We start from the raw sequence: 9073 nt of genomic DNA on the forward strand, positions 1-9073 counted from the left end.
GGAACTCCAGCTAAGCCCCTGAGTGAGAGGATTTCTCTTCACTCGGTAGGATTTTCGAAACTTAGGGGAATCGGGTTCGCAGCTAAGCCCCCGAGTGAGAGGATTTCTCTTCACTCGGTAAGATTTTTGAAACTTAGGCGAATCGGGTTCGCAGCTAAGCCCCCGAGTGGGAGGATTGCTCTCCACTCAGAGTGTTTTTGAAACTTAGGCAAATCGGGTTCGCAGCTAAGCCACCCACTGGGGGATTTGAACACATGTATTGACGGGATAACAACCATTAAGATACTGCAAAAATCTTGTCTTTGATAAGCAAACTGAATGATTCTTATTACAACTCATTGACTTGAGTGTTTAGGTATAAAAACGGCAGAGTAGATCCGCATTGCACGAGTGTGGCTCGTCTTTCTTTGTGGCTACATTGTAGAGGTGATACGCTCCATTGTGGAGCACCTTGGTAATGATGAAGGGACCTTCCCAAGCCGGAGCAAGCTTGTGAGGTCGTTTCTGATGCACCCGGAGCACAAGATCTCCTTCTTGGAACGCTCAACCTCTGACATTACGGGCATGGAATCGATGCAACTCTTGTTGGTAGATGGTCGACCGGATCAGAGCCATCTCACGTTCTTACTCCAAGAGGTCAACTGCATCTTGGTGTGCCTGCTCAACTTCAGCTTCTGTGAAAAGTTCCACTCGCGGAGCATTGTGGAGTAGGTTACTTGGAAGTACAGCTTCAGCGCCATACACCATGAAGAATGGGGTTCGGTCAGTGGACCGGTTTGGAGTTGTTCTTAGTCCCCATAGGACGGATGGCAATTCAGTGACCCAAGGCCCAGTAGCATGCTTCAGATCATGCATCAGTCAGGGTTTCAGCCCTTGAAGGATCAAACCATTCGCCCTTTCTGCCTGCCCATTCGACTACGGGTGAGCAACTAATGCATAGTCGACTCGAGTGCCTTGGGAAGTGCAGAATGCTCTAAACTCATCAGAATCAAAGTTGGAGCCATTATCTGTGATAATACTGTGAGGGACTCCATATCTAAAAATTAGCTCTCTGATGAAACTGATGGCAGTGCTCGAGTCAAGATTCTTGATAGGCTTGGCTTCGATCCATTTAGTGAATTTGTCGACCGCCAAGCAAATGAGTGAAACCACTTCTGCCGATCTTGAAGGGTTCGACCATATACAATCCCCAAACAGCAAACAGCCAGACAAGTGGAATAGTCTTCAAAGTAGACGCAGGTTTGTGGGACATGTTTGAATAAAACCGGCAACCTTTGCACTTGTCGACTATATCTTTAGCCATCTCATTTACACGTGGCCAGTAGAATCCTACTCGGTATGCTTTGTCCATGATGGTCCGAGAGGACGCATGGTGACCACAGGTCCCTGAGTGGATATCATTGAGAATCATTCGACCTTCTTCTGGTGTGATGCATCGCTGAGCAACCCCAGTAACACTGTCTTTGTAGAGTTGTTCACCTATCGCGGTAAAGGCCTTGGATCGACGGACAATCTGACGGGCATCATCTTCATCCGCAGGAAGCTCCTTACTGAGCAAATATGCAATATATGGCATTGTCCAATCAGGCGTGATGGCCAACACCTCCATGATCAGGTCGACTACGGCTAGGAATTCAGTTGGATCGGTAGAACTCTTTGGTTGTGGGGGCTCTTCTGTGAAAGGATCCTCTTGAACTGGCTGGGAATGGAGATGCTCCAAGAACACATTGTTGGAAATAGGCTCCCGTTTGGAACCTATCTTCACCAGGTCATCAGCTGCTTGATTCTTGACTCGGGGTATGTGGTGGAGCTCTAACCCTTCAAACTTCTTTTCCAACTTTCTTATTGCATTGCAATAGCCAGTCATAGCTGGGATTTTGATGTCCCACTCCTTCATCACTTGATTGACCACTAAATCTGAGTCGTCGTAAACCATTAGGCGACGGATGACGAGTGAAATGGCCATACGCAACCCATACAGAAGTGCCTCATACCTAGCTTTGTTGTTGGAAGAATCAAAGTGAATCTAGAGAACATAACTGAGTTTATCGCCTCGTGGAGATACCAGGACAACTCCAGCACAATAACCATTCAGCATTTTGGACCCATCAAAGAACATAGTCTAATGTTCCGAGTTAATCTGAGTCGGTTGCTGCTCTTCAATCCACTCGGCGAGGAAATCTGCTATTGCTTGGGACTTGATTGCTTTCTTTGCCTCAAGCTTGATATCCAAAGAAAGGAGTTCAATCGCCCACTTTGCCACTCGACTAGTTGCATCTCTATTGTTCAGAATTTCTGACAATGGAGCATTGCTGACGACTGAAATTGAGTGATCTGAAAAGTAGTGTGCAACTTTCTTCGCAATCAAGTAGATTCCATAAACAAGCTTCTGATAATGCGGGTATCTCTGCTTGGACCGATTCAATACTTCAGAATATAACACCGGGCATTGAACCTTGTAGGCTTTGCCTTCTTCTTCCCGCTCGACCATGAGTACTGTACTGACAACATGTCCAGTGGCAGCTATATACAGTAGTAGAGGATCTTTGCTGGCTGGGGCAGCAAGTACCGGCTGGCTAGAAAGCAGGGCTTTGAGCTCTACAAACATTGCTTCAGCTTCAGGAGTCCACTCGAACTTGTCAGACTTCTTCATCAATCGGTAAAGAGGTAATGCCTTTTCACCGAGATGAGAAATGAATTGACTCAGTTTGGCCAAACAACCAGTAAGCTTCTGAACATCATGCACATGCACAGGGCATTTCATTCAAGGACTGCGCCAACTTTCTTTGGGTTTGCGTTGATCCCTCGCTCGGAAACAAGGAAACCGAGTAACTTTCTGCCTGGGACTCTGAATGTGCACTTCGACGGATTAAGCTTGATATCATATCTCCTCAAATTGGCAAAGGTTTCAGTGAGGTCAGTGAGCAGGTCGGAACCTTTACGTGATTTGACCATGATGTCATCCATGTATGCTTCCACATTCTGACTAATTTGAGTGAGCATGCACTTCTAAATCATGCGCATGAATGTGGCACCAGCATTTTTGAGACCAAAAGGCATGGTAACATAGCAAAAACACCCGAATGGGGTGATGAAAGCAGTTTTTATTTCGTCGTGTCCATACAGTCGGATTTGATGGTACCCGAAATATGCATCCAAAAAGGATAAATGCTCACATCCCGCCGTTGAGTCGACAATCTGGTCGATTCGGGAGAGAGGGAAATGATCTTTCGGGCAGGCCCGATTGATGTGTTTGAAGTCAATGCACATGCGAAGTGAATCATCTTTCTTGGGGACCATGACGATGTTGGTGAGCCACTCGGAGTGGTATATCTCTCGGATGAACTCAGCTTCTAGAAGCCGAGCCACTTCCTCGCCCATGTGCTTCCTTTTATCCATGGTAGACCGACGGAGATACTCCTTGACTGGTTTTACTTTTGGGTCAACTCGCAAATGGTGCTCAACTAGTCCCCTGGGTACACCTGGCATGTCAGACGGTTTCCATGCGAAGATGTCCCAGTTCTCATGGAGGAACTGGATGAGCATGTCTTCCTATATGTTGTTGAGTGTTGTTGATATATGAGTCGGGGCAGCATTGGGGTCAATCGAATGAATGTGCACTGGTTTTGTTTCACCGGACAACTGAAATGCAGACTCTGAAGAAGGCTTCTTAGCTCGCAACAAATCAGCCGGGTCGACGGTCTTTTTGTACTCTTCCATCTCTACCTCTGCCATCTGCTCGTCGGCAATTTTTTAACCTTTCTGGTGGCACTCTTCTGCCCTCTGCCGATTACCAGTGACTATAATCACACCTTTGGGACCAGGCATCTTCAACTTGAGGTACACGTAACACGGTCGAGCCATGAAACGAGCATACACAGTCCTGCCCAGAATAGCATGATAAGCACTGTGAAAATCCATGACCTCAAAATGTCAACTTTTCCTTGCGATAATTCTTGGAATCACCGAAAACCATGTCCAAGGTAATTTGGCTGAGTGAATCAGCCTTCTTCCCCGGAATGACTCCATGGAAACGCATGTTGCTTTCGGTGAGTTTGGACATCAGAATGCCCATCCTTCGGAGGGTCTCAGCATATAAAATGTTCAGACCACTGCCACCATCCTTCAAAACCTTGGTCAATCGGGTGCCTCCAATGACCGGGTCGACCACCAACGCCTGCCGCTCGAGGGTAGCAACGTGCGCTGGGTGATCTGACTAGTCAAATGTGATAGGAGTCTTGGACCACTTCAGATATATTGCCATCATCGGAGTGACCATGTTCACTTCTCTATTGATGACTTTCAGTCGACTTTTTCTCTCTAGGTCAGCAAAAATCACTAAAGTGGCATTGACATTAGGGTAACCATCGTCCCCCTCTTCGTGCTCATCCTTATCAGATTCCTTTTCTTTCTCGCTAGGCTGACCCTCTCGGAAGCCCTGAATCAGGAGTCGGCATTGTCGAGTGGTATGCTTGGGGTAGATCAGGTTTCCCTCTTCATCCGTTTTTGTGTGTATATGACACGGAAAATCTAGCACATCATTCCCTGCTTGATCCTTCACCTTCTTGGGGACCCACAGCCCGTATGCTTGCCTTTGATTTTTCCTTGGGTCACCACTGTAGCATCCCCAGGATTTGCTGGTTCGACTTTATGCTTCTGCTTCCGATTGGAATTTCCTCCTCTGGTGTCCTGGGCGACAGGTTTGTTCTTGCCACTGTGGAGTCGGTCTTCTTCTTCGCCGTTAATGTACCGAGTGGCTATTTCCATCACTCGGGCCAGAGTCATATCTCCTGTCCAATCGAATTTCAGGTTAAGCTCTCTGTACCGAACACCCTCCTTGAAGGCGCAGACTTCTTGGTGTTGTGACACATTTTCCACTGTGTGGTGCAGAGTGGTCCACCTCTGGATGTAATCTCTCAAAGTTTCATTTGGTTTTTGCACACAATGTTTCAATTCAGTCAATCCTGCAGGCCGCTTGCAAGTGCCTTCAATGGTCCTGACAAACACCCGGGCTAATTCTTCCTAGCTGAAAATACTTCCAGGAGCTAACTGATTCAGCCAAGCTCTGGCCGAACCCTCTAACATCAAAGGGAGGTGCTTCATGGCCACATCGTCATTGTCACCGTCAATCTGCACAACCATTCAGTAATCTTCCAGCCAAGTATTAGGCTTTGTTTCGCCGGTAAACTTGCTTACTCCTGTCGCCAAGCTGAAGTTGGGTGGGATCTCAGCAGCTTTGATGGCCCTGCTGAAACACTCAGGCATCGAGACATGAACTCTCCTGTCAGTAGGACGATCTCTGTCGAGTCCCTCTCTGTGTGCTCGGTTTTTGTCGACCAGGCCTTGGACAAGAATTAACCTCGCATCAAACCCGGGATCTCTTGGGTTGATGGGACCCTTCCTCTCATCGATGTATGGGCGCCTGTCATCATACTGTCGGGGCACGTATGATCCGCCCCTCGGAGGGGGCGTAGGCACTCGACGGCGGTCGTCACGGTCGAGCCGATGATCATACTGCTCGTGGTTCTGACCCAAGTACTGCTCTTGGCGGTGCCCACGACCCTCACGCCGCGGAGGCGATCTTGGGCTGTGAGCAGACTGGACTGTGTCTGTCACCACAGACATGCTATGGATTCTGTTATGAGACTGGGAAATGGTTGTGTTTTGCTCTCCTGCTGCCCGGAGCAATGCTTGGATCTGCATCAAACCTCTTCCAGCCTCTGACTGGGACGGCTGAATTGACTGTGCTATACGGGCTGCAGCTGTAAGATTCTGAATCGGAGTGCGGTATACCTGAGGTTCAAGTGGGAACAATTGTCTTTGTCGTCGCCTGGATTCGGGGATCTGTTGTCGAGCGCGCTCGTCGAGTGAATTCTGAAGGTTCCCCAGTCGCACGCGTTCAGCCAAAGTGGCCAGGCGCGCAGACTCCAAGGCCCGAGCCTCAGACGTTTCTCCGACGATGGGAGTGTGGAGCGCCTCCAGGTTGCGACGGTGCAGCTCCTCCCTCTGCTGGGAAGTGAGGGCCTCGGGACAATATTCCTCATGAACACGCGACGTCGCTGCCACCATCGCCGCCGCCACTGCGACGGTAACTAGGCGGGCTGCGCAGCGTGTCGACCATCAGGACTACTGCCGCAGGGTCGCTGCTGTCGCACATGGACAAGGTCTCAACAGAGCCAGTCGACAGATCAAATAGCCTGTAGAGGGATTCATCGGGCTCGATTTCCGTGACTGAAGGGGTGGTCAACTTATGAGCCACCATATGCTTTACCCACCACAGAAGCCGTGATCGACCAGATCGCTTGCGATGACGAACAGCAGGGACTGAAGATGCTGAGTCGACGGCTGCCGCAGAAGGACGCCACGGACGCACGCGCGAAAGTGTGTCGCCCTGCGGACAGGGAGCGTCTCGACATCGAGGGGGGCCTCCTGGAGCCAGGCGGAATCATCGGCAATGAAAATGAGCGCGCCAAGATGGATCTCGCGGCCCTCAGCCAAACCGCCACCAGAAACCATGATGATGAAGATCGGGAAAATTCGCAACCTCACCGGAAATCGCTAAGACACCTGCCCCACGGTGGGCGCCAACTGTCATGGTACTAAATCTGATAGTAAGAGTAGGGGGTACGTATGAGGAGGCAAGACCCTAACTACGGCGAGGTTGTACACACGAGTTTACGAGTTTAGGCCCCTCTCGGAGGAGGTAAAAGCCCTACGTCTCGGTGCCCTGAGGCTGTTGTCTGGAATATGTGTGTTTGTGCGTTACAGGGGGTGCCAACCCTTGTGTCAGTGGATGGGGTGGCTTATATAGAATGCGCCAGGACCCCAGCTAGCCCACGTTACAAGGACTTCAATGTACATTAAGATAGGACGTTACTGATAATGCCAGCAATAAAGGGCTATAAATGATCTTTAAGCCTAGAAAGTGATTGTCTGACCGTTGCCGTCCTGAGTGACATTAGACCTCCTTTGTTTCGAGTGATTTCTTGTACCATCGAGTGACTCATTCTCTTGGTCGAATGGAATTGGGATATCCGAGTGAGGTTGAAGGTCGAGTGGATGGCATTCTTTGATAACTCAGTCGGTTTCTCTTCTTGTGCTTTGAATGCCTTTGACTCTAGGGTAGTGTCCTTGGGTAGGGTGTCTAGCTCATGCCTATGACCCTACCCTAGGTACATGTCATCATCACCAGCCTCCCCAGTAAGTGCTACATTCCTAAACATAACATAGTTCATTAATCAAAAGAGGGAGCGCACTGAGAATTCCATCCTGTAAAACAGGGCTGGTCAAAGAAGTCGGAATGGATCAGATGTGCAGCTCCATTGCCCAAAAACCTAGTAGATCCTCTTCTAATGAGGATGCTGGTCCCGGCACCCTATCAGGCTCCAGAGAAAAGGGTCTAGAAGAACAAGAATGAAGCCATAGAGGGCCTCCATCGCAAAGGTACTCCAGACGCGGTGTCCGATGAGATCGAAACTCACTCCTCCGAGGAGGATGAGGACGAGGAGGAGGAGGAGGCCGACAGAAACCTTTCCCTGAAGGGGAAGAAGAAGAAAAGGGCGGCCTCCGAAGATCCAGAGGCGGAGGTGCCCAAAAGGGGAAAATATCCCTCCCAGACGGCTCAGACTCGGACGTCGAGGCCATCCCCAAGTGGCGACCCAGGTTGAAGCCCCTTGCCGAATCGTAAGTATCCGAAGATGTTGTACATAAGTTCAATTTTGATGATTATGGTATTTGACATTTTTTTGTATTGTGTAGCCCGGCCCACGATCTTCCCCAACAATCATTGGAGGGTAACTCTTTAGATTCGAGGATGATGGAGAGTGAGTCACCTTCGTGAGCCTCCCCGCCTATTGTCACGGATGACACCGAGGTGTTATCCCGAAGGGCCTCTCCGGGGCACGGGGTGGTGCAGGAAGCTGCCAAAACGGCGCCATGATACGTCTCCAACGCATCTATAATTTTTGATTGTTCCATGCTATTATATTATCTATTTTGGATGTTAATGGGCTTTATTTTACACTTTTATATTATTTTTGGGACTAACCTACTAACCCAAGGCCTAGTGCAAATTGCTATTTTTTGCCTATTTCAGTGTTTCGTAGAAAAGGAATATCAAACGGAATCCAAATAGAATAAAACCTTCAGGAGAGTTATTTTTGGAACAAACATGATCCAGGGGACTTGGAGTGGACGTCAAGCAACCAACGAGGAGGCCACGAGGCAGGGGGCGCGCCCTCCCCCCTCGTGGGCCCCTCATGGCTCCACCGACCTACTTCTTCCTCCTATATATATCCATATACCCCGAAAACATCCAGGGGCATCATGAAACCCTATTTCCACCGCCGCAACATTCTGTACCCAAGAGATCCTATCTTGGGGCCTTTTCCAGAGCTCCGCCAAAGGGGGCATCAATCACGGGGGGCCTCTACATCAACTCCATGGCCCCTCCGATCATGTGTGAGTAGTTTACTTAAGACCTTCGGGTCCATAGCTATTAGCTAGATGGCTTCTTCTCTCTCTTTGAATCTCAATGCAAAGTTCTCCTCGATCTTCTTGGAGATCTATTCAATGGGAGAAGTGCTTAGATTTGGGTTCAATCTTGCAGTGCTCGATCCCAGTGACAGAAAGGGAAACGACACGTATTGTATTGTTGCCATCGAGGATAAAAAGATGGGGTTTATATCATATTGCTTGAGTTTATCCCTCTACATCATGTCATCTTACCTAATGCGTTACTCTGTTCTTATGAACTTAATACTCTAGATGCATGCTGGATAGCGGACGATGTGTGGAGTAATAGTAGTAGATGCAGGCAGGAGTCGGTCTACTTGTCACGGACGTGATGCCTATATACATGACCATGCCTAGATATTCTCATAATTATTCACTTTTCTATCAATTGCTCGACAGTAATTTGTTCACCCACCGTAATACTTATGCTATCTTGAGAGAAGCCACTAATGAAACCTATGGCCCCCGGGTCTCTTCTCCTTTATATTAATCTTCCATCAACAAGCTATTTCTATTACCATTTATTTTGCAATCTTTACTTTCAATCTATATCATCAAA

The sequence above is a fragment of the Triticum aestivum genome, chromosome 1A, assembly GCF_018294505.1.
Source record: "Triticum aestivum cultivar Chinese Spring chromosome 1A, IWGSC CS RefSeq v2.1, whole genome shotgun sequence".
In the NCBI taxonomy this organism is placed as follows: Eukaryota; Viridiplantae; Streptophyta; class Magnoliopsida; order Poales; family Poaceae; genus Triticum; species Triticum aestivum.